Source organism: Rhynchophorus ferrugineus, unplaced genomic scaffold, assembly GCF_030347505.1.
Source record: "Rhynchophorus ferrugineus isolate W39M unplaced genomic scaffold, kcgeb_rfMv2 rfM4, whole genome shotgun sequence".
NCBI lineage: Eukaryota > Metazoa > Arthropoda > Insecta > Coleoptera > Curculionidae > Rhynchophorus > Rhynchophorus ferrugineus.
The window spans coordinates 43,226,088-43,254,017 of NW_027472583.1; the positions used below are offsets into that span (position 1 = coordinate 43,226,088).

General features: G+C 32.4%; 1 protein-coding gene across 1 annotated transcript in view; it reads right to left on the reverse strand.

Moving 5' to 3' along the window:
* Positions 1-27,930, reverse strand: part of qsm (Zona pelucida superfamily protein qsm) — a 220,937-nt gene that overhangs the window by 76,516 nt on the left and 116,491 nt on the right. The gene's annotated exons all lie outside the window — the stretch shown is intronic.

Here is a 27,930-nt window from a genome sequence, read left to right on the forward strand (position 1 = left end):
TAATAATGAAACGTTTCTACACCGGCAATAGCTTCAAACTAATCAGTTGGTAGTAGTTAGAATAATATTCTAAAAGATAAATAGGTTAAGGTAGGTATTAAGCTAAATTGTGTGTATATAGTAGAATATAAAGTACGTGTAGTAGATATGTTAAATTAGGTTTATGTTTATTTTTATTTAGTTAGTACAACGACGACTATTAAATACACATTTTATTTCAAAACTTATTTGGAGTTAAAAATCTAAGTTTAATTATTTTTTACTTTTTAGTGAATTCCTTATTTATTTTTTGAAGTAGGTTAAATTTTTTGTAAAAAATTTTATTTTTCTCTTTTTAGTATTAGATTTTTACTTAATAAATTAAGCAGTTATTTTATTAAGTATTACAATGTGTAGGCCAAGTAAAGGTACAGCACGTATGAGGAAAAATAGGAATAAAGAATCAATAATCGAAAATAAGGAACGCTTCAGACCCCGGAATCCGCTACCTAGGTGATTTGACATGATGTTCTAACCAATCGATAGTAATAAAAGTTGTTGCTCCCGTCGGTAATCGAACCCGCGACCCCCACGTTTGAGCTGAACGCTCTAATCATTACATCATAGAATCAATTGCCTGTGATATTTCTACGACTTCCCATCTGATAGGTTTAGAGCTTAAAAAGCACCCTAAATGGATTTTTCGTTACATCAGCTTAGCAATAACATTAATATATAATACAACCCAAATATCTGTTTATATTAGATGAAAAAATAGGTGAACATTTTGTACATGCCTCATATTTGAGGTTTTCCCTCGATTTCATTCCTTCATCCTGACTTGGTTCCAATGGGACCACCTTGGAAGATATTTATCAACATAGACACAGACCAAGTCAAATAAAGATAGTTATATGCATTGAAAAAAAAGCAAAATTAATTGATAATTATAACCGTGGCAATTATTACAATATTTTTTCTTATATGTTTCTTATAGCCTAATTTATTTTCAAACTAAACGAAATTATATTACTTAAAATCAATTGATACAAACATCACAAACATAATTTTTGACAAACAAATTTCCTGGACATATATACCGTAAATCATTTGATTTTCCAGATTCACAACAAATCATGTAGTTGTTTAAATCTTCATCGACATGGTCACTACGATCACTCAATAACTGTGTCGTCGGCAACTGTTCCAAGTACTTTTTCTTTTGTTGTTGGGCTATCAGTAGTATAGAGCAGATTAGGGATGTTGGTCACAGAAAAGAATATCGATATATCGTTTTCAATATTTTAAAAAAAATATCGATATATCGAAGGAAAAAAATATCGGTATTATTTTGCACTAAGTATAAAAAATATCGATATTTTACAAAAAAATATATCAATATTTTTAAAAAATAATAAAAATAGTGAAATATTAGTCTAAAAAAAATTATATTTTTTACTAAATCTCCTAAAGAGTAACGATATTTTTGATAATCTTTTAAAATTAAGTATTACGAGTACGATTTTTAAGTTTTTTTTTAAATTATATTTAATCTATTCTGAAAAAATATCGATATATCGACCAAAAAAATATGGACCAAAAATATCGATATTTTTTTCAGAAAATATCGATATATCGATAAATCGATATTTGTTCTGCATCCATAGAGCACATATAGGAGTGGTCCCAAGACACTAACCTGACGAACTTCAGCAATTAAAACTATAAATTCTCTGATATTTTGAAATATACCCTTTTATGAAAACCTAAAATAAGAACACATTTAATTATGGTTATAAATACGTATAATTAACGCCTATTTTTGAGACCGAAAAATATTCTATTCGTAGGTTAAACTCAAACTGGTAATTAGATGTAATAAGTTGTAAAAGAAACTAGGTTTACAAAGAACGATGACTAAAACCAGATAATTAAAATACGAATTCTTTCAACAACCAGCTTATTCACCAGATTTTCTGTGAGTTCGCCACCAGTTCATTGTGACTTCTCTCGTGGAAAATAATTTTCATTAACTGAAATCTTCTCAAATATATCACTGATGAAATAATTTTGTGGATCGTTGGAATCAGCGTATTGAAGTTGAGCGAAACTTGACTGAATATCAATAACGTTTATTTTTATAAGTCGTCACATTGTTTCTGGAAATTTCTGTTTCACTAGTAAACTGACCGTACAACCTAGTATATTTCAATTTTCTATTATTATTTTTCCTGTTTATCACTTGTGAGTTCATGGAGTCAATAAAATATGTAATTATATAAACTCAAGGATTGACATGTAATTTTAAGTGTAAACGACTAATTACTTCGTCAGAATATTATTTCAGCATTTTATCTAGACGAATTTTTACAATCTTCGTTTTAAGATTATACTGAACGTACAAAACTAATTACTTCTTAATAGTCATTAATGTAATAATTATTTTAACAAATGGTGTAACTTTTAGTATACTTGAGCGCTAAATGTTTTTCTTTAAAAATTAATTCTAACTTTTAGGTTAAAATTTATTTATATATCAAAATACTTTATACTTTTTTTATTATACTACAATACTCTCATTAAAATAGGGGAACATTTTAATTTGTAATATTACGTATTAAAAAATGTTAAATTAACTATTCTATTAAAAAGCCTAATATCAATAAACATTGTTTTGGTAATTCTACTGTTTTTTTGCCCACAATCTAAATAATTTTCAGCAGTTCTATTTCTGTTCAGGATGTCAGAGGGATAAATTAGAAACATGTTAAATATGTTTATAATATTCTTATATTTATTTCCCAAAATACCGTTTTTATAATATCCTTTATGACCGTATCTTTTTATACCTTTATGACGGTATTTTGGATCCCTCTAGTAGAACATTTTATTGTCATTATCTGGCCTCTAGGTTACTTGGGAAAGGAAAAACCCTTATAAGTGGACTATTGGGTGTAACATACACACCACCTCCAATAGGGCGAACCAAGAGGTTTGCAAGCATTCACCGCCAATTCACAATAAGATATTCCGGAAAATATTCATAAAATATTCACGACTAGTTATTAGTCAACTTTGTAAAATAAGATCGATCCGTATGATCAAAGATATCTCGGGTATTTTATAGTGCTGCATTGTATTGTAACTATATACATAAGAAATATAGGTAATTAAGAGACAGTTTACTTTCATTTAAAGAATGATACACAGGAACTAATTCATGTCAGTTTCGTGAAAGACATCTTTAAGAACAACTTATTTTCGACCCTATTGAACTAGCTTTCCGGAAATTATTTACTGAATGAATCATGTAATTCAACATCGCTCTTCTAGATATATAGAAGTAGCAGATATGAATACAACAATTTCATGTGAAAATAGACAAGAATGAGTTTTATTTTGGGAATCTTGTCCGTTATCTTCTGTCACTATTATCCAGTTTGACACGAATACCGTAAAGAAAGAAACTTATAGTCTTTAACGCGATAAAGTTCTCGACTAATTTAGGCGCACAGACCAATATTTAGAACTGCCTAAGGAGTGGTGCATGAACCGGAAATAATAATCGACAGGGTCAAGAGAGTCACGCGAGCACTGTGAGATCTGGCGTTGTCATGTCTGCTTGCTTTGCCTACTATAATATAAATCGTATAATTTTTCTCACAAAAAAATCTTTTTATTGCGGTGTGAAAAGTAAATACCCGGGTTATGTATAACTTGGAAATAACTGCTTAGCTGACCGATAGCTAAGAGTAAACCCTTTCTTACTCGCGTTTACATAGCGTCTTCACTCTCACCAATCATCAAACAATATTTATTTTATTTGTCTGATTTAACGAAATCTACTATAGATTTGCGCTTGCGTAAGTTTAATTAACTGTTAATTGAAATGTAGTTAAGTAAACTTAAAAAGGTTTTTTTTGCCTGTATTTCTAGACCAAACTTTTGATGCAGTATGGTACAGATGCTTCGAATGCAACTTGGTAAACCTAGCCAGTCTAGCTAGCCGGATAAGCCAAATTCCTAAATCGTACGTTTCTAATTGGTAGTTTAGAATAACATAAATAATATTCAGATGTGAAACCAATCTATGTAAGTGAGTTATATTTTCTGACAGTGTTTTAAACAAGAAATTAACTCTTATATCCAAAACAACAAACACTATTTAAATATAATCTAAACTATAAAGCCTCCTAGCTTGGGTGACTCCAGATTATAGTAGTATATGACTAAGAAATTGGGCTACTGTAGTTCGCATTTGGTGGCTGTTCACCTTGAACTGCAAGCTTCTGTACAAAATCTTCAGTCTACCTTTTTTGGCCTTACACCTTTAATTGTAATGCCGATAATCCACAGACTAGAGGTGTTTTTCAAAGCTTGAGTGTTTCTTAGTTGGAATAACTGCGATACTTTTATCTAATATCCACTTAACTATATCAAGGATCACTTCTAATTGTGTATCGATTACCAATCCAACGTCAGGCAGCGTTCTTTCCTTGATAATGAAAAGAAGACGCCACTGGTTGAACGGCTATACAAAGCTACATTGAGAGTGGTCTGGGCCATATTACATAACAGGTGTACCGCAATATAGCGTCCTTGGACCGATGATTATGTATTGCAACTGTAACAACATGAACTAAATTGAGACAACAAATGGCGAACAAAATTAAATGTTATCAATTTTACACATATAGAATTTACATATAAAAAATAGATTGCCCGAGAGTGATAAATAGTTCTGTAGAGTAACTCCGTAAGTAAATTAACTGTGGATGACAGGCTCAAGTAGAAAGAGCATGTTGAAAAGAAACGAGCAGAACTTTCTATGAGGCTCCAAAAATTGTAGCAATTGCTTGGACGGCAATCTGAATTATCTTTCCACAAGTAATTGTTATTATATAATCAAATGTTGAATGAAGCCAATGTGGACCTACAGTGTGCAACTATGGGGATATTCAGAGAAATTGAACATCAAACAAAGCAGCGTTGTTAACGATACAATAAAGTTCTACAAAGATCTAAGGGTATAAACAGTCAGCCAATAAATTAAATGGTTGAATCTTAATTAATCAAGTCAATTATATATAATAAGTCAAGTTATGTATATATTCAAAATGTGCCTTGTTTTAAAAAATATATGGAGTGCAGCAATTGTGATACATTAAACAATTCAATTAATCAAGTTTGGGTCTGAAATCTCAAGTCCTTAGATTATATGGAGTTGAAGAATAACAGAAGGAAAAATTATTGCATAGGTTCAGTTAATAACTAGTTGTAATTCATGTAGCATTTTCTTTTCGAATAGAAAAATGCTGAGTATAGTTAAAGTAATGAATTTGATGCCTAAAACCCAATGTAAACACAAGAGTGTTACTTATTCTTCATGGTCAAAAAATGTGGTTTTCATAGAGAAATTATAGTAAAAAGTTCAGAGTAACAACTTCTTAATATAATAAACTATATTTTAACGTAATAATCTAAGCCAATTCAATTTTAATTACCTTAAAATCAATATGCAGAATATAAGAATTATAAAATGTATGTACAGTAAAATAATATTCATTCTTAATTACAAGAGATCTATCATCTGTGATATATAAAATAATTAACCACGAAAGAAATAAGAGATATATCATTATTCATTTTATTTCTAGTATAATGATACTACAGTTAGTGACCTATGAGTATTATTGTATATATTTAATTATTATTGAGTCCTTAATATAATGCCATTTTTAAATTAATTTAATTTATATAAGGGAATTAATTTCAAAATTATTCTGATTAAAATTTTTATGTATGACACATGACTATAGCAGTACAGATTAACCTTCATTAGTAAAAAAATAAAAACTATTCTTTATGGATCAACTAAAACTGGATAAAATATATATAAGTTCTTGTTTCCTTATAATCAAGATCTCGAGAATATTATTGTGAAATTTTTAGTAATTCAAGAAGCTCAAAAAGTTTCAACAAGTTCACAGTTATGAGAACTTTTATGATCATACAGTATGTACTGAAGACAACTTTATAAAATTCGAGTTATTTTTAAATTGAATAAAATATCCCTTTTAAAAATCCACAAGAGGTTTAGTGTTTTTATAATGATTAAGCTCTTGAACATTATTTATATTCAAAATAATTTCTAATATTTATTTGGTAATAATAATAATAATATGATTGTATGTATTATGAAGATACACAAAATATGAAACACTTCAGCATACATAATAAAAGCGATCAAATTTATTATTTCTTGCTGAACTAATTTGGCTGAGATTTCTTACCCTACCCAGTGTATGGAACATGAATGGGTCATTAGATCCAACTCACACATCTTCCATGAAATACCTCAACAATTAGAAATGTTTTGTCTTAAATAAATTACATTTAATATTTCTTATAAAGTCTTTCTTGTCTCAGAAACAAATGTTGAATTTGCAAAAATAGAACTAAAACACATTTTGTACAATTAGTATAACTAAAATTAAGTAGTTAAAGAGTGTTGTGAACTTGGTTCTCCAAAAGGAAATCGGAATCGGAACAGGAAATGTTTTCTAATGAGCATACGGTCGATTCAAAGGAAAAATTAGAAAATAGTTATTCTTAAATAAGTTGTTTATTTATTTAATCACATATTAGGATCGAAAGCCTTAGCAAATGTCTTCTTTGCTATATTTTATAATGAAAAAGGGATATGGAAAAGGATTACTTGAACCAATAGATCATACTAACCTTAACACATTAAAGCATACGAAATATGGGAACAAAAACATGACAAAATTTAATCAATAGAAATAAATCAAAACTTAAATAAACACCTAATTGAAAAAAGTAATTCAATTAATTTAGTTGCTGTCAGAGTTCACCCAAATATAGGCACCATTCACACCAAAAGTGTATTTAATGTGAGGTCATTCTCTGCAACTACATAGTGACCCACCCTTCTCTTAGGGGACTGTGAATAGAACTCTGCGCACTGTAGACAAAAATAATCATCCTCTTTAGTGTCTGAAGGAAGCTGCGTTTTTTTACATTCTTGTAGATCCACTTATTACTTTTTCTATTAGTTTGCTTAACAAAGTGACTCTCGTTATGAGTCTAAGAAACTTGTAAAAATTATTTTCTTCTCTGATTTCTTCTTCTTCTCTATCTACCTGTTAGTTTTAGGTGTTTGTTCAAAATCGCAGAACTTTTTGCCTCGTGTTTGTTGTTTTATGTAGAAATTCATAATTATTTAAGCGTAGCGAGACTGAATATTTTACATTAAAATAATATAGCGTTAAAAACAATGCACCCAAACATCATAATAAAATCTGGGAGTCCATTTTTTTGGTTCAAATTTATTTTTAATATGTTAACTAAATATTAATTGAACTTATTTTATTTTTGAATCCTAAGTCATTAACAGCAATCATGTTGAAATCATAATAAACTTAATTGATACCGTATGATGACTTTAGTTATTCTTTAACAAAATTCAGTGAAGAAATGCTTTTTACTTTTGGCACAAAATTTGAAGCATTACGCATTCACATCCAAAACAGTTGCCAGCCGGAAACTAAAACATTGGTGGCTTGGTTATAACACCCCTTCCTCCACTACATCTAATGCCTACCGGTCGCATATATCACACACTATAAAAAAGACTCTATTCAATATATCTCTGTTGCAATTAAAACTTATATAAGTAATAAACTCTGTCTTTTGTAAATCACACTTATTCACTTCTGTTAACACTGTCTTACAACACAACGAGGATCTATTCCATATTATAGTTATTTTCTTGTCACGCCTAAAACAATCCCTTAGTTTTCAAAATTTAATTGACTACAATATAAATAAAATATCAGAATATTTGTATATAACAGTAATATGTATCACAAACTGTACTAAATCAAATTTTATTCCAAACTAGGTGGTGTATTTTCAAAAATACGACTGACGTAGGTATAAAAGGAATTTTTATACATATTTACTAGAAACAGTATGTTGTCGGAATATCAATCAACCTATTCTCCATTCTTGTTAAGATAATAAAAAAACAGCTAAAAAATCCTATATATCAATAAGGTTTCGATCAAAGCATGGGTACCAGATCGTAATATTATGGTACAACGAATAACTGGATATCTGTTTCCATATAATTATGAGTTGAAAATCGATAGATTTGATCGTGTTTTCTGAAGTACGTGTATGCCTGATTCTACGAGTTTTTAAACTTTCTTCCGTAAAAATTCGTGTCACGTCTGGTGATTGCAGAAAATTTACCTGTTTCTCGGATTGGGAATGTGTGCTGAAGTTGTTAAAAAAGAAACAATGTATACATATTAACCATAAAATGTCGACGACGACAAGAGGAGAATAACTGTGTTTTAAACTAGAAATAGTACATAAAACGTAACATGATTGTCAGCGATATATTTCGGTAAAGAACATTAAAATTTGTCAACTTTTTTTATTACGACATCAATATTAGTGAGTTATTCTACTCTAAAAACAGCATAACAGTAAAAACAGTAGAATAACGTGATTAGTGGGTCTAGTAAAAATTACTGCAAATTCTGAAAGCAAATTACTGATACAGTTTACAGTAAAATTTTGTTGGAGCCGGCTTAGTAGTCACAGTAATTAAAGTGACAGGACGGTCCTCCTGTGGCTACCAAAATTCAGGTTCGAATCCCGCAGAGATACACCTACTTTTGACGTACGTATATTAACCTTAGTTGATAAAAAGAAGTATTCAAAGTAAATTTAAAAAAAACTTGTTTGAGTGTAGGACTAGAGTAAATTGTTGAAATAATGTATATTATTTCAACGCTAAAATATTGGAACCAAAGGTACAATTCAGGCATCTAATGCTTCAGAGAAAGCGAAAACCCTTCATATATAGGAAAGAAGTTCATATTCTACAATTCAGCAACATTCTTATTTTAAAAGACTTAAGCTTTTTACCACTATTTTGAGAAAAAAATATTTCCAGGATATGGACAATAACTTACTAGTGATACTTATCTTTTCTTAATGTCGTATTCTCAGATGAGTTGGAATCAATGACATATTATTCGGTTTTTTATCTAAAATATTTTGCATCTAAAGTAGAATACCCTTTTAATAAGAACTGACAACAGATGGTGTTACTGTGTGTTAAATCGCATCGGATACATTTGTAACCCACTACATATTGAAACATCAGGACAGGGTTTTCAGTATGTGTCATTTCGTCAAAGTGTGAACAAAAATTTTTTTAAAGCATTTGTACTGAGTAAATCACATTTGAAGGAAACTTTACATTTTCATGGTGTCTCAACGGTAAAATTGGAAAAATATTTTGCATCGTGTTGTTACTAATGATGATCCATTACGATAATCAGAAGTGAAAAAAGGCATGGGACAATTTGGAGGTTATACATCAATATTAACGGCAAATCCGAATATTCATGGCTCGAAGCTAATATTCTGCCTTTGGTAGGATTACCTAAGTGTGAGTGTATGAGCTCTTAAATTACAACGACACTGTCAATAGGGATTGCTATCGACTTAAAGCGTTTTAACCAAGCATTGCGCTAAAAACGACCGGAATACGAGCAAGAGCATAGTGGGAAATTATTAGAAAAACATTGGAATGGGAAGTGTTACCCTACCCGCCGAATTCTTCAGACCGTATTCCCTCTGATAATTACTTTTTTGACATATGAGTCGTTACCTGCCTAAACAGCGCTTCACATCTTATGAAGATACCAAAAAATAGGTCGATTCGTAGATGTCTCAAAAGATGCATCGTTTGTTCGAGAGGGAATCTGCAAATTGCCTGAAAGATGGGAAAAAATAGGGGCTATAGATGAATAATAATTTGAATAAAATACATCCTACAGATTTTTCATAATAAATATTCAAATTAAATAATCATTTAAAACTAATTTATACACCCGATACATTAAATTCACGTACAATTTATGTTAACAAAAACTGATATGCAAATAATCATAAATAGTAGTAAATAATAGTACCATAGTATCTACTAGGTTGCACAATAAGGGCACGTAAACGAAATTGAAATTTCAGAATACGGTAATGATAAATAATATTTATATTATAAACATTGACATCATTTTGAAAAAACTTAAATCCAATTACATCCGATTATCAACAGTACTATATTTTAACAAAATAATAATGACAGAATACAAATATAAAGCGGCGAATACCAAATGTGAACCGAAAACCAAAGAACCAGAGTCATTATGACAAGGGATATGAATAATTATCTCCCTCAACTTGATTACATAACTTTTAAGGTCTTTATACGAAGACCTAAGTAAACTGACCTTGAATGAGTCGTTTCTATACATACAGAATGATTTAATGAGCTGTCGCCTACTAATTTTGTTTTCAGTTATGCAGAAACTTTATAATAAAAGGAAATTTAAATGAGATGTTATATAGCATATATAAGAAATCCTGCGAGCATAAGCTCATATTGCAAAGAGAACTTTATTTAACATGGCATGTAACATTTGAAACTGAAATTTATTTTAAAACTGATATTTAAACGGAGCCCTAAAATATTAAGGAATAATTTAATACAAGATGCGTACATATCAGAGTTACTACTTATATTTCTAGTCTATTAATTAAAGAAGCGCTGATGAAACCACGAAGTACATTGAATTTCATGGAAATCAAAGCACTTTTATTAGGTGCTTGCACGTATTCGGATTATATTTCCATATTTCTGGTAATATGTCGATTGTGAGTCAAATAATTTGTCGTTGATTTGGCAGCGATCCAATCATCGGTCCATCTTTTCACTTCTTCAATATTTCAGAAACGATGCTGCACCAATCTGAACAAGTCGAAATCAGAAGGCGTTAAGTCTGCTGATTACGTTGGGTGAGGCAGAACATCCCATTCGAACTACAACACTGACACGTCAGTAGACGTCTATAGTAACGGGTTCTTTCACTATTAGCAGCTTGTAACACACTGCACCTTGCTGATTCCACGAAGTTAATGTGAAGAAGTGACGTCACGAGATTTTGCGCTTGGTATTGTCGTAGTAGTATCGCCAGACACAATTTACCATAGAAAAACTTTAATTTTTTGTCTACCAAGCAAACAAATCGCTATGAAACAGAAAAAAATGGACAGACTTAAAAAATAAATAAGGAACTCACTAAAATGTGAAAAATAGTCAAACCTAGATTTTTAACACAAAAAAAAACGATTTATAAAAAATTATGTACATATTAATCGTTGTAACAACTAAATAAAAATAAACAGAAACTTTATTTAACCTATCTATTACACATATTTTATATTCTACTATATACACACAATTTAGCTTAATACCTACCTAAACCTATTTATCTATTTACAATATTAATTTAACTACTATCAACTGATCACTTTGAAGTTGGTGCCGAGCAACAAATTGGACAGATTTGTTTTGTTCGTGATTTAATTTTGTTTTTATGTCGCAAAATTATATTATTATTTTGGTATTATTTGGGCTCGGCACTAAATTCAAACTGATCAGTTGGCAGTAGTTAAAATAATATTGTAAATAGAAATATAGGTTTAGAAGGTATTAAGATGTTTATTTTTATTTATGTACATACTTTATTTTAAAAACATTTTTTTTGCATTAAAATTGTAAGTTTGATTATTTTTACTTTTCAGTGAGCTACTTTCGTTCGTTTTTCTCTCATTAGTATTAGATTTTTACTCAATAAATTACGCAGTTATTTTATTTCATATTAAAATGGATAGCCCAAGTAAAAGTACGGCTCGAATCAGGAAAAATAGGAATAAAGAAACAATGATTAAGAATAAGGAACGTTTTGATTTTCCAGGCTATCCTCTGGCAAAATCACTTTTAATTCGTTGAAAGCAAAACCGACAATTGAGGCATAACGAAGCAGTATCACCGTCAGTTGCTAAATTTCGGTGGCAGATAATTAATGTGGATAATGCAATTTTAGACGTTCCATAATTGGCGTCTCTATGTACTGAAATTCAGTAATAATAAATTGGAAACTATGACTTTATGTAGAGAAATCTCAAAACCATCGAATTCAACAGTTAGGTTAGGTTGCTTACTTTGATGTACAGTTAATTACTTTGATACATTGCAATTTCACCAACAGATATCGTTGACCAAAGTGATTGCAAACATTTAACACATGCCTCAGATTTTCGTAGCACTTCTTCGGGCATTAAAAAACGATGACTACCTAATTTGATTTTAGTATGTGGGAAAATAATTGGGTGTCAAACCGGGACTGTACAGCGAGACCATCAGTTCTACATTTTGCTTCATCAAAAATGCTATTATTTGAGCCGACGTATGAGCGCTTACACGACTGTAATACGACACGTGCAGGTTAATCAAGAAGATGTGCTGAAACAGAATACAATAAGAGAATTGGGGATGTAATACTCTTTGAAATGCAGCCAAATAATGAAGAAAATTACAGTCAGGATAGTATCACACAAAGCGTATTAGCAATCAAGACAAAAACCGTACAAAGTTTGATCCATTCCAAAAGACATATCAAAAGCTAGAGTTAGAAGCACTGAAATCTCTTTTCATCTTCCCGAATATTCTGCATGGATTTTATATATTATACTTAAAAATATTACGTTAAATAGTTTGTAGAAAAAGAAGAAATACTTATATAAATACAATACTGCATTTTGATTAAGGTTGCCGACGACATAATCTGACTAGGGCTGTATAAAAAGTAAAGTGGTCGTCAACAAGATCTACAAGTGGACTAAAATATAGCATAATAGAAAATATACTAAAAATTGGGTACCTATAATTATAACATGTAGAGATGTCCGATTCTTCAAGTAGCATATAACTCAGCATCTATAACGATATTATCTTAAATTGAAAATATCACGTTAGACAAAAAGCAGATAAGATCCGCCTCAAAAACTATACTGGTTAGTCGGAAAATACTCCCAACATGACTTAAAACTAAAGATTGGTTTATCATTCTATAATAGATTTTAATTGTATATATGCGGCTAAAATATAGGGTTGAACTAAAGCACCAAACCAACTAGTAATCGAACGATGCCAAAATAAAGTTAAGTACCAAAGTTTATCGCAACGTAACCAACAACTAATTACACGATGACCTCGAAATCAAATAGATTTAGAAGTTATCTAAGATTTCACCTTAAAGCATGAAATAAAGTTACAAAATCACAGCAACGTGGACACAACACAGCTACTGGATAACACGCAGGAAATCAGAAGATTGAAGTGTACATGTTCCATATAGTGTGAAAGTTTTTAGTCTCACATATAGCTTAAGTAGTCTAATTTTACTTTAATTTACGAAAATAATGGTGATCTATTTATGCCACACTCGTACTAAGCATGTCTAATGTAAGTTGTAAATAATTTTTAAAAAATTGCTTAAGATTTAATAGTTTCGGATTTATATAAATATTTATGGTTTGCCGGTAACCCTTCACCACGATACGGATACAATTACAACCCCAACCGAAAAGGAAACCTTTTGTTTTTGTTGTTTTTAAAGGCCATAACTTGACGGGGGTTTCCCGAGGTCGTAAATCCATCCCTCAACCTTTTAATCCGGTTTCCTCCGTGTTTATTTCGATGCGAATCGGGATAATCCCCAATACAAACCAATTAAACTTTCTTCTACTTCTTCTTCTTGTTCGTCTCCACTTCAAAAACCCTCGCCTCCATCACCTCGCCTCGGTCAGGCCTCAGGCTCGAACGTCAAATCACCACCACGACAAAATAATATCCCAAAGAGAAATTTCCGTCTGTTTAGCCTTAATTATGGCGAAATTTCTTCGTCGACTCCGATCCCCGCCACCCCTTTATCGCTTAATTGCCCGGAATTAACCGAAACATCGACCTTAAGCCCCCCTGGCGCCGTCAACCCTTCCGAACAACTCCAAAACTTTCGATACGGACACCCTTCGCGTCCCCCGCCTCACTAGTCCGTGTCCTGGCGTCAAGTCAGGGCTGGCGTCGGGCCCTGGACCACCCTGCGGGACCAGTCGGGATGGAAAAAAGCGGTTTTGTGTCAGGGTATGGTACGCCAGCGGCAGGACGTCGTTAGGCCGTCTCGACGCCTATCGATTGGCGTCTCTGATGTGGATACCTGGCAGTAGAGCGTGAAAATAAACAAAGCGCTCGCCTTTCCGTTGCGAAACTGTAAAACGAAGAGATGACGTCGCCAGAAATGAGTTGAAGTTTGTCTAACCTAGTAAACATTATCAAGAAGGTTACAAGTGACTGTTATGTTTCGAAATTGGCGTAGCACAATAAAATATAAACATAACTGATTTATATAAACATAACACATCAATTGAAAAGTCCCCACCTTGACAAAATATCGTTCTTCACATAAATAAATTGTTGAGAAAACTATAAAATAACATGTAAATTGAAAAGTCCCCGGTCTGACATATAGATGGTGCTACTAGAATTAAATCCATACGTTTTTTAGTCAGCCCTAACGCTCAAAAGAAGCGTATATAAATTTGACAACTGTCGGATCATTAGCTTGTGAATTATAGCATTTTGAGTGAAGCAACTTTGGTTATTGTGAAAAAATGGATAAAAAGGAATTTTTGAAGGGAAAAAATACAGTTGAAGCAAAAACTTGGCTTGATGCCGAGTTTCCGGGCACCACCCCAGGAAAATCAACCATCAAGGATTGGTATGCTAAGTTTATACGTGGTGAAATGAACACCGAAGACGATGAACGCAGTAGACGCCCAGAAGAGATGGTTACCGACAAAAACATTAACGAAATCCACAAAATGATTTTGAATGACCGTAAATTGAAATTGGATAAAATAGCAGACACTCTAAAGATATCAACTGAACGTGTACGTTCACGAATATTTGGGTATGAGAAAGCTTTGTGCAAAGTGGGTGCCGCGCAAGCTCATTTTTGACCGAAAACAACGACGAGTTGATGTTTCGGAACAGTGTTTGAAGATGATCAAGCGTAATAAACTCGAGTTTTGCGTGGATATGTGATAATGGATGAAACATGGCTCCACCATTTCACTCGGAAGTCCAATCGATAGTCATCCGAGTGGACAGCACACGATAAACCCACTCCAAAGCGTGGGAAAACAGTCGGCTGGCAAGGTTATGGCATCTATATTTCGGAATGCGCATGGAGTAATTTTCAGTGACTACCTTGAAAAAGAAGGACCATCAACAGCGGCTATTACACAGCGTTATAGGACCATTTGAAGGGCGAAATCGCCGAAAACGGCCGCATTTGAAGAAAAAAAAAGTGGTGCTTCATCAAGACAATGCACCGTGTTACAAGTCAGTGAAAACGATGGCAAAAATCCATGAATCGAGCTTCAAATTGCTTCCTGATCCACCGTATTCTCCAGATCTGCCCCCCAGCGACTATTTTCTGTTCTTAGATCTCAAAAGAATGCTCGCTGGGACAAAATTTTCTTCAAATGAAGAGGTGTTCACCGAAACTAAGGCCTATTTTGAAGCCAAGGACAAATCGTGCTACAAAATTGGTGTCGAAAAGTCGGAGGGTTGCTATAATCAGTGTATCACCCTTGAAGGGAATTATGTTGGATAAAAAAACTAATTTTGCCAAAAAAATGTGTTTTGAGGATCTTTATAATTGGTGCTGTTGAGTTGTGTTGAGAAACAATGTTGCAAATGATACAAAATTTATTTTTCTCTTCTTTTAGTACATAAATGCATAATAACGAGTTTGTTTATTTAAATGAATAATATAAAAATATATATTATTATAGATGTTAAATCGATACTTCATGGTAAAACAATTATGAATTGGATGGAAATGACTTACCAAATCGTCTGTCTGGTTTTGGATAATACTGATTCCGTAATCAGGCCCAATCCCCATTCTTATATTTCGTGTGTATAATACTATAATACTAAGAATTTTATTCTTGATGATTCTTAACTTCCATTCCTTTTTCCTTCTTGTGACTCTCTTGACTGTTTCTTAACTCATGTTATTTGTTTCGCCATTTATAAATCCATATATAAACATTATCAAGAGAAGATTGTAGCATGAATGTAGGATAGAAGATATAGAAAGTTGAGCTCTCTGTATCTGCTTCTGCTAATATTACCGTATCGTCACCAAAGGTAGCAGTTGTGTTATGTAATGCTATGGGGCGATCTATATATATCTATTGTTCAGCGAGAATATTTTGGAAAACATTCGTTTCAACAAACATTTGTTTTTAATTAGGCCAGAATTATAAATAGTGACCCTCGATATGAATTACCAAAGATTTCTAAGATATTTCTTGGTCAAGTAAAAAATATTAATGAGCTCTTAGTTAAATGATACTGCAGCTTATAAAATGAGAAAATGATCAAAATTGAATAAAAACATTTCCACTATTTTCGATACATTTCTGTTGGAAGTGTTATACTTCATAAATATTTTTCGGTTACTATTTTTTCCCATTTTTCTGATTGTATTTGAAACACACTTCCTAGAATTAAGGAATTTTTAGCGACAAGTACTTATCTGATAAAAGAACTGATAGTCAAGCGGCGCCAAGTCCGATGAATATGCTGTGTGCATAAGAATCTCGCATTCGATATCTTTTACTTGTTTGGGGACGAGAATTTTTATGCAACGAGATGACTTCTTCATAACAAACTATTAAATGTATTTTATTTAACTGCTCAAATAATAATTGCAGCATATGATTTAAAATGAAAAATATATGCTTAAGATGTTAAATCAGCTTGATTTATTATTGACATAGATACGTGACATGTAATATGTCATTACTAAAACCGTCTAAAGTAACTAAAACTTAACGACTACTTAAATGAAGGAAGAATTATTAACGATCATTTTCATAAGTATTATTAGTTTGTTTGACTGTATGTTAAATACAACTGCATATAGTTAAAAATGTAAAACTAAACGATAAATTGATGGACGCACGGAAATATTATACGTTAATTGAAAGTTTTAAATACTTACTAAATTTATAGATTAATTAATAAAATAACAATAAAACTAAAACTAAACGTTTTATAAATGATCACCCATAGTTTCATAGTAGTTTTCCGTATTCTTTTTCCTGTTTGTATTATAACATGCAGCATTTGTAAAAGCTGGCGATATTTCTGGATAAATTATATAGCCCAAGTACTGAGGCTGTGTTGATGTCTATCTGTAGAACACAATGGGTGAAGTTCCTTTAAAACATAATCAACTTTCAAGAATAATAAAAATTTTCATATACACTACAATTAACTAGACTCAAGAAGACAAGAAATAACTTATGTTTCTTGGTATAGTTTAGTGGAGTTCGGGCAAAAGTATCGTACTAGTGCAGTTCATGATACATGGTCACCAAAAACACTTTCCTTAACCATTGCTTAGTTTCTCACTTTGGGACTATTAGTGTTTGAGGACACCGAAACTTCGTTACCATTCCACACAGACTATACTAAGAAAATATGTATGTAAGCTGCAAGAGAGCGCAGATCAGAAATGAATGAAAGGCACACTGGCGCACGAAGTTGCAGTCGATACTTTCCTACAACTGTAAGCTATCCAGACAGGACAACGACGTCTTACATCCTTTTGAGGAGGTGTTATATAGTATGACTGATATGATCCTGGTTTCGTATTCAACATTAATGGTTTATATTAAATGAGGATTCAAACAGTGGTATTGTTTGTACCAACAAGTCGCTACTTCCTTTTGTTCAAATAATACAGTTTTCAACCAACTTTTTTTATTTAAATCTGGTACCTATACATTTTATTACGTCTTTTGATTCAAGCATATCAGTAAAATATAAAGGAATAGTTATAAGAATTGTAGATGTAAAAGTGTAAAGGATACTGTTGCAGCGCAGCAATAGTTTTTCTGAGCCGCCAGGTCAAGCTTCTGAACAGGAAAGTTTGTTCTTTGATTTTCATATCATGTCCAACATAATTCCCTTTAAAGGTGATAGACTAATCATAGCGGCCCTCCACATTTTCAATGCCATTTTTATAGAACGATTTGTCATTTGCTTCAAAATAGGCCTCAGTTTCGGCGATCACCTCTTCATTCGACGAAAATTTCATCCCAACGAGTATTCTTTTGAGATTTGACAGAGAACAGGAAATCGCTGGGGACCAGATCAGGAGAATACGGTGGATGGATGGATGGTTTTGTGCCAGCGTTTTCACTAACGTGTGATAAGGTGCATTGTCTTGGTGGTTCCAACGGTCCAATAACGCTATGTAATAGACGCTGTTGATGGTCCTTCCTTTTTCAAGGTAGTCAATGAAAATTATTCCATGCGCATTCCAAATTACAGACGCCAAAACCTTGCCAGCCGACTGTTGCGTTTTCCCAGGCTTTGGAGCGGGCTCATCATGAAGCCATGTTTCATCCATTGTCACATATCGACGCAGAAACTATGGTTTATTACGCTTCATCATCTTCAAACACTGCTCCGAATCATCAACTAGTCGTTTTTTTTTTGGTCAAAAGTGAGCTCGCGCGGCACCCACTATGCACAAAGGTTTCTCATACCCAAATATTCGTGAGTGATATGATGTACACGTTCAGTTGATATCTTTAGAGTGTCTGCTATTTCATTCAATTTCAATTTACGACCATTCAAAATCATTTTGTGGATTTTTTAATGTCTTCACCGGTAACAACATCTTTTTGGTGTCCACTGTGTTCACTGTATTCGGTGCTTATTTCACCACGTCTAAACTTAGCATACCAATCCTTGATTTTCCGGTCAAAATGCTGTATTTTATCAACACGCGAAATTCCTTTTTATTAATTTTTTTTGCAATAACAAAATGTGCTTCACTCAAAATGCTATAATTCACAAACTAATGATCCTACAGCTGTCAAATTTATACAAGCATATTTTGAAGATTAGGGTTAACTTAAAAGCATATGGATTTAATTCCAGTAGCGCTATCTATGTATCAGGCCGGGGACTTTTCAATTGACCTATTATATTTAATATCTTAAGGAATAAACATTTTATTTATATTAGATTTATAAATATTAAAAATTATAGTTTTGGGTTAATGAAAAAAAAATTGTTAAAAATTTTCAGACTAGATAGAAGTTTTTTTGTGTTTTGAAACTGTTTAACTCAAGTGTTAACAAATATTTAAATAAAACATTTTATTAAAATCCCATCTTTAACTTTCCCGCTATAAATAGTCCCGCTTGGCCCACTATCTGGCGATTAAAATGCACAACAACTTAGTTACAACTTCATATATGGGATATTTCATTGTATGTGTTTTTAATTTATGATATAATTTGCTACTGCTTCCTGTAATTTTATAATTTTAACGAGCTCTTCCCATTTTAGGTTTACCAGAAGATTTGCACAATTCCCATTACCTTCGACTATTGCCTGCCTCCTCATTTGATGAAAATCGTTTTGTTCGAAGAGTTTTTCAGCTGTGAGGATAGTTGAGAGCAATGTTGAAATACTGCCTACATAATTTGTAAATATTGTTACTGGAGCTATATAAGTAATGCCGTTAAAAATAAAAAATTGTGGCTTCTGTAAAATGAGCCCCCTATTGATGAATTTTTGCATCCACTCATCGATTAATCGAAAATGTTACAATAAAAATCACACGAGTTTGCTTTAGATATATAGAGCCTACTTCACACCAATTCTTATTTTGAATAAAGACTGTGGTGTGTCATTTTAATTATTTCTAAAGCAGTAAGTTAAATACTTATTTTTAGTCATCCTCGTTGACCAATTTATAGTGTTCCTCCAACTTATTTAACAAGCGAGTATACCCATATAAATTATATATAGTTAGTACTGCGTGAAGAATTAATTTTTATTCGATGATAAAATCACAAAGAAATTTGTTAGGTTTCTCCATATTTGTACGGGTACAGTTAAGTGTGTGGCTATTTTTCTCCTTCCTATATTCGAAACGGTCGAAACTGACCGGCGGCGTGGAGTTTCGTACGAGAAGGCCCCAGCGCCCCAAGCAGGAAACGACCGAAGTCGTATGAGCCGTGGCGGTGATAATTAGTATTCCGCTGAAAGAAGTCCCATCAGCGAATAAATATCGAGTTGAATGGCTGGTTCTGTCTACGTCCGTAACGAAATTTATTTAAATTCGACTATTCGACCATTTGCGGCAGGCTTATTCCGTTAGAACGCAAGACGAACGTCGCAGGGTAGCGTGCGTGCGTCCTGCTACCGTTTCCACTCCGAAAATATGTTATTTGATGGCGACGAAATCGCCAACGAAGATATTCATTGAATAAATACTTGTCTATGTGGCAGGTTCTGGTGTCTATCTTCTATGCTTATATTCCGAAGCAGTGTCTGCATCAAGTCAAGTTTTTGCTATAACTGTATTTTTTCCTTTCAAAAAACAATATTTTATCAATACGCGAAATTCCTTTTTATCCTTTTGTTTGCAATAACAAAAGTTGCTTCACTCAAAATGCTATAATTCGCAAACTAATGATGACAGCTGTCAAATTTATACACGCATCTTTTGAGGGTTAGGGTTAATTAAAAAACATATTTTAATCTTTAATTTAATTCATTTTATTGATAAGGTTTAGGCTGGGGACTTTTCAGTTCATCTGTTACCAATGCAAAATGCGACTGAATTAAAACATCAACTTGACTAATAATCCAATGCGGTCAAAACAATGTAATTCGATTAATTATCAATGTTTACGGCTATGTAAAACGCGGAAAGCTGTACGATGATCCCGAAATCAAGTGAGTTAACAAAGTTATCCAAGATTTCGCCATAAAACATGAATAAATATTCTTTAGTCTAGTAAACTAGATCACAGCAACATGGAAGCTATATCCCTACCGGACAGCGTTCAGAAATTCAGAAGATTGAAGCGAATCAAACCACACGAACTTTGCATAGCGTATTACTGATGCTTTTAACTTCTGCTTAAATAGTTTATTTTATTTATAATTTGGAAATATATACTGATTTATTTATCTCCCATTCGTCTTGTTTGAAAATTTATGCGAGTATAATAAAACAAAAATAATATATCCATTAATTTAATTCCACATTTGAACGCGAAACATTATAAACAACAGTACATATCAATAGCAAACTTGATCTCAACTTGATTTTCAATACATCAGCTGACGTCAGCTGACTTAAAGATGAGTTTTTTAAAGTTTGTCGAAAATAGCTTCTTATTGCGGCAGACGTTCCGTACATGAACTAAAACTACAAATCATGGATAAGTTATTATATGACATACATTTAGTACAGCCCAGATGCTTATATGTACGTGTTTCATCATCTCAAAAAAGTCTCTAATAATGATTTTTAAAGATTCAAAATACCAATTCTATGTATCTCGCAACACACAGTCTTGATTTAACAGCCAATGATTATAAATGGCGTGCAATATGTAATATTCAAAATATATATATGAACAACATTATCGACTATTAAAAATTACTTTGGTGTAGTGTTCTTATTATCACGTAAATGATTTGTATAAATATATCAATAAACTCATCTTATAGCTTAACTTGACTTAACTTGGAGCAGTGATGGCAATCATTATGGCAGTCTTCTACTGTAAGTAACTACAGATTGGCTTACCTGCAACAAACAATAATACATGTTTAGTATTACACAAATTAAACTGAAATAATACTGCTGAAATTTAGCAGAATAGATTCATCGAATTAACATACATTAGAATACAAATTGAATTCCTAAACACCATAATATACATATTGAATCAATAACCTATTAATACTGCTTATTACTTATCGTCAACATATTTAAACGAATTTTATAGACCACAGAAAACTTTATTATCTATTAGGCTATTACGGAGAATTCTTTTATATTTCCGGCGTAATAAAACCCGAATATAGGTATAATATAGCTTTAGGCTTTCAAAATAATAATGTCTCAAGTACGTCAACGGTCTTCTCAAACAGAGTAAAATTAATAAAAACTGATATTGTGTATTTGAATACGTGGCCTAGCTTATCCTTTCGAAAAATATTGATATGATAACACTTTTGATTATATTATACGAAGTGTTTACTAAATTTTAGACAACGTATAATTTTTGTGTCATTAAATATTAAATTGAAAATCACAAATCATATTGATTACAAGTTCGATGGAGTTGAAAAAGGGCTTAAAAATTTGACGATTGTTTCGTATATAGTAATACAATTACGGCCCCCATAAACATGGAGTAAAAAATCGTCTATTATTAAACGCAACTTGCACATGTTACAGAATAAAAACAGAAAAATATAATACTAAAATTGTATAATATATATGTATATATATATATATATATATATATATATATATATATATGCATATGTATATATATATATATATATATACATATATATATATATATATATATATATATATATATATATATATATATATATATATATATATATATATATATATATAATAAAAAATAAAAAACAATTTTTACTAAGGTTATTATAAAATATTACATTTATTTGAACACATGCACATTTTCACTGTTTATTAAACAACATCACCCACTTGCATCAAGGAGGGTCTTCCTTTTAATTGAAGTAACAGGACCCATCACTGAAATCAACATTTAAAACCAAAGACAGTCAAACATTGTTATTCCTGATTATGAAGACTGAAAAAAAAACGTTTTCGCTATGATAGAGCTTCTGAAGGGCATCAAATAAACAGCAAAAAATAATCAGTGGTGGCCTCTTGAGAGGTTTTTTTAAAACTATATACAATATGTATACAGTATATAGTATATATGCAATATGTCGAGTAAGAAATTTCATTTTTACAAGTGTTTCAAATTTTTGCACACCAAATTCTTATACAAGCTTTTATTTCTTGTAAAATGGATTGGGTCCAATTCATGTGCATGTCACGTAGCTTCAATAAGTGATATAAACAAACTAATCGTTTAGAACTTGATTTAATTAGTACTCTCTTATTCTAGAGAATACTATCCCATGTGTCTATCAATCAGGTCATCGCGCACATTTATCTGTTGCTTTAGAAAAAACTCTCTTTCACTATACTTTACATTTTGGAATACATACGCTAAGGGTTCCAAAGGGATATCGCCTTGAACTAGTCTGTTAAAGATGTTTTACGAGGCATTGCGATGACACACAGTACTTTATTTTTAGACAGAAGTTTTTTCAGTGGTACTTGCAGTCCAGTGCGCAAAACGTAATTCTTTGTCATTTAAATTTTTATTGATTTTGTTGATTAATCTATTATCTTATTCTATTGTTTCATATTTATTATTGAAATCTGATTGTCTACAGTAATAATGATGATTCTCTACAGTAATATTTCTTTCTTCTGATTGTATTGACTGTTTTGATGTATATTTTCTCAAAAACTGTGGTTATCACAATTAGCGGACTTATTTTAGCTTTCCACTAATTCTTACCTGTAATTTTCACGAAAACATAATAATTTTTTTTAAATCTAATGGTATTATGTAACCATATTATTCAATTTAATTTCCCTAATATAATTGCTCCAATTATTGTTTCAAGGGTAAAGTGACAATTGGAGTGCCAGTCATATAATTTTTGAGATTAGGTGAACAACCAGATATCAGATAGGTCTAAATTCGCCAAGTAGGGTAAATATTGCAGTAAATTGTATAATAATTCACTGATTTGCAACCTGATTATTTTTAGAGGATACGTTATTTATATAATATTTAAATATTTTTTTCTTTTGTAAATCGTTGTTTCTCCTTAGTGTTTACATTATAACTGGCCTCAAACTGACTTAGAGATAACACGCAAAATGTATTATGTAGTTTTAAAAGCTGATGCTTTTCGTAGCACTAGTATTAGTCTAGTAGTCTTATAAGGTATGTCTTAGTTAATGATTACTTGGGTAGTCCTTAAATTGAAATATGCCATTACACCAGCGATGTATCAAATAGCACCTTTTCAAATTCATTTATCCATCGTTTTATGCCACACAAAATAGATCAGGTTAATTTTGCAACAATTGATTTTATATGCAGGAGCTTTATCATCCTAAACACCAATATATATTTGCACTAAAAGCTATATTTGCAGCTAGTACAACACAGTTAGCAGTAGACCTAGAAGCATCTATAAAGAAGGAACTGGGTAGGAAGAAATAGGAAGGAAGCTGAACAGGAAGGAGAATCTGAATAATAAATTATCTGAACTGAAAAGAAAATATAAACTATATATTATATCCTTGGATGATAATCTTCCAGGTTCAAATAGGTTGCTCTAATCAGTATATCACCCTTGAAGGGAATTATGTTGAAAAAAAAAGTTTGCCAAAAAAATATGTTTATGGTAGGCCAGGGAATTTTTAATTGACTTGTTATATTGTATTGAATTTTAGCTAAACAGTAATAACAAGAGTATATACACAAGTACTACATAATATAATATATCAATGATAATAATAGAAGGTTACAAATGCGGGTCAAATTTTTGGACCCGTGCAGATGACAACGATTCTTAACGTTATTAGATCTGTGTTTCAAGATTGGTTCTAGTTTTCGACTTCGCGTATGGTGCAACACTGTGCTCTTATAACGGCTGGCAGCCGACAACGTTCCATTAACCATCAATTAAAAATTGTTTTTGCGCTGTGATTGTGCTTCGTAACATTTGCAATGTAAAATGCAGACAACGTTGCAAGTCGATTCTAAATATTTTTTACCTTTGTGGATGTTATGACATGTGACTAAATCATGACAAATGGGCTCAAATTTCGAAATAATAGTTTATTCTCATATTTATTATAGGCTATTGTATCCATTATGACCTAGGACAACACGTGTCCTCTGTACCACCTGTGAACCCACAGGACGTGTTAGTGTCATCTCTTCGTATTAAACTTGTTTTTATTAAGGTCTTTGTCAAAGCGCTCAATCGCGACGAACCGCATATGCAGTACGTAATCTAGTTGGAACCAACTTGTCAAACAACCACAAACTCTGATACACAAAAATCAGAGAAGGGATATTTGTTGACCCTAATAATCGAGAACTAATGGCTGTTGCAAATTTTACAAAGTATTTAACACCTGATGGACCAGTAGCATGAGCATCGTTCATAGTATTGTTCACAACTCTCTCGGTAACCACAAACCAATAGATTAGGTGCACGTAATCGATAATTTGTTTCAAATTACTGCAAGATTAAAACCCGATTGGCTCTCGAAATAATTTTTCTGCAATCAACTATTGACGAGCGACGAGCAGGTAGAGTGGCTACACCAAGATGTAGATAAAATGGAAAGGAAATATGAAAGGACTAGGGACAAATGCATGATAAGTGATCAGTGCTGGACTTTAATACATAAGACAGATCCCAAGCAGTATAAAAGACTCATTTCAACCTCTGTTAATTTCTGATTTATATTTTTTAATTCAATAAACAACCATTGGTGGTAAAAAATGGTAAAATAATTAATTTATTAAATAATTCGAATACTAGAACCAATTAAAAAAAAACGGATTGCTGATTGAGCTTCAGTTCTCCAATTTACCTTGTAGCGACCTTGAGGCATGTCGAATTTTACATCGTGGAATAGCGGTCTACAAAATACCCAGAAATATAATCCCAGATGTTGAACACGGGCGAGGTGCCAGCAGCGCCAACTAGAACCCGACAACGAATAGCTGGCGGCAACCCCGAGACGTTTATCTGGGATGTTATTGAAGGGTATTTCGGTCATTCAGTGCTCAACCCTCGTTCGGTTTAAACGTGCCACCATCGACTGTCCAAGCCTCGTCTCCAGGTAACACCGCTGCCATCCGTTTTATTATTTGTATTTTTCACATATTTTTTTATATTGCCAATAAATAACGGTCACATAATGTAAACACTACTGTTTCATTTCGTTTTACCTCGTGACCTTTCGCAAGATTGGGTTTGGACTCGTGAATGGAGGGTACGTGGAACATGGTGTATTTTACGTGGCCGTTATATTTTCTGTTTCAAAATTTTAAATATTTTTAATTCGATTCGTTTTCAATTTTACCTTCAAGATTCATTTTCATTTTATTCCTATTCATTTCATTATTTCCAATTCATTTTTTTAAATTTTTTGTCAAAATTTTCTTTCACAATCTTTTGAATTCGTAAATATTTTTACATCACTACTTAATCATCGGCGTCTCGGCTAAACATTTCTTTCGGGGCTATGTTTAAATCATAATGTCTTCCTTCGCTCGCCGTCTCCGTCATAATGGCGGGCATTTTGATTTGAAAGGCTTTGGGCAGCTTCGGTCGGATACCGTCGTTATTTGTTTTATCTGTATTACCGTAACGGATTAGTCACAGAGCAGCTCCAGAAGCTAGGTACCGATTGCAGTCACCGTAGATTCATCATGTCTTCGCCGAGGTACCAGAATTGCTAACGTCTCGTCGTCGAAGAAAATAAGCTACCACGTCGTCGAACAATCGATCCTCCCACAGCGTCGATTACGGTAGCCCTGTCCGAAAAATAGCTTGTTCTCAACGTCGTCGATGCATCACATTCAAGTGCCAAAGCAACGGTATCTGTAGGACCGGAAGATATCAACAGCCGTACCAGATCGCGACCGTACCAACTACAACCGTTTCGATTTACCATATTTTTCAAAGCCCTTTTCACACAGCACATTTTGTTTAGTATATATATTTTTTTGTATTTGATATTTTTTCATACATTTTTGTATTTTTGTTGCTTGGAGTAATTTTATGTAAAATTCTGGCAGGGGAGTATTGTAGCGACCTTGAGGCATGTCGAATTTTACATCGTGGAATAACGGTCTACAAAATACCCAGAAATATAATCCCAGATGTTGAACACGGGCGGGGTGCCAGCAGCGCCAATTAGAACCCGATAACGAATATCTGGCGGCAACCCCGAGACGTTTATCTGGGATGTTATTGAAGGGTATTTCGGTCATTCAGTGCTCAACCCTTGTTTGGTTTAGACGTGTCACCATCGACTGCCCAAGCCTCGTCTCCAGGTAACACCGCTACCGTCCGATTTATTATATGTATTTTTCACATTTTTTTTATATTGCCAATAAATAACGGTCACATAATGTAAACACCACTGTTTCAATTCGTTTTGCCTCCATTCACCGAGCCACATCATTTACCCTAAAACCTTTTAAACAGTTTTTGGTTGCTCAGATACAAAACCGTGCATACTTTATTACACAAGTAGAAATACACAATACATCATACTAATAAGGAAATAAGCATATGGTAGTTACTGATAAGTGACCCCCGTGAACATAAAGAATCCTCGAGGCGTAGAATGCCCCCAGAGGCAGAAGTATTAATGTCTTTTAAACCGCGGACAGAACAATGGCTTCACTCTTATCTGAATTAATTAAAGGAATTAAAATGTACGAAATAATTTATGGGTTACGCTCCAGAGCCAGATGTAGAAAGAGTCCAAATGAAGAACCAGCAACGTTCGGCTTGATGAATGAACAAAATTACCGGCTGTATTCAGCAGAACGTGTGCCCGCTGAATTTTTATGGGAACTTTTTACGGGTGTTTGCTTCGATTTAAAAAGAAACCTTACCGGTAGAATAAAATCTCCTTTTTTTTAATAACCATTAAATATTAATATACGGAGATAGAGGTAATAATATTTTTCTGTCATTAATTTTTATATGTATAATTATAGATATGGAGATAATTAAAAATACAGTGTGAGTATGTATAAATATTTTACAGATTTTTTCATCGGACATAAAATTAAACTTAAAATGGAAATATTTTAGCTATATTTTGTAATTATATACGAATCTGTAGCAAGATATCAGACCATTGAATGACAGATACAGGTGATTTACAACAAATCTTATGACTGTAATTGATAAACATTACATTCGGCAAT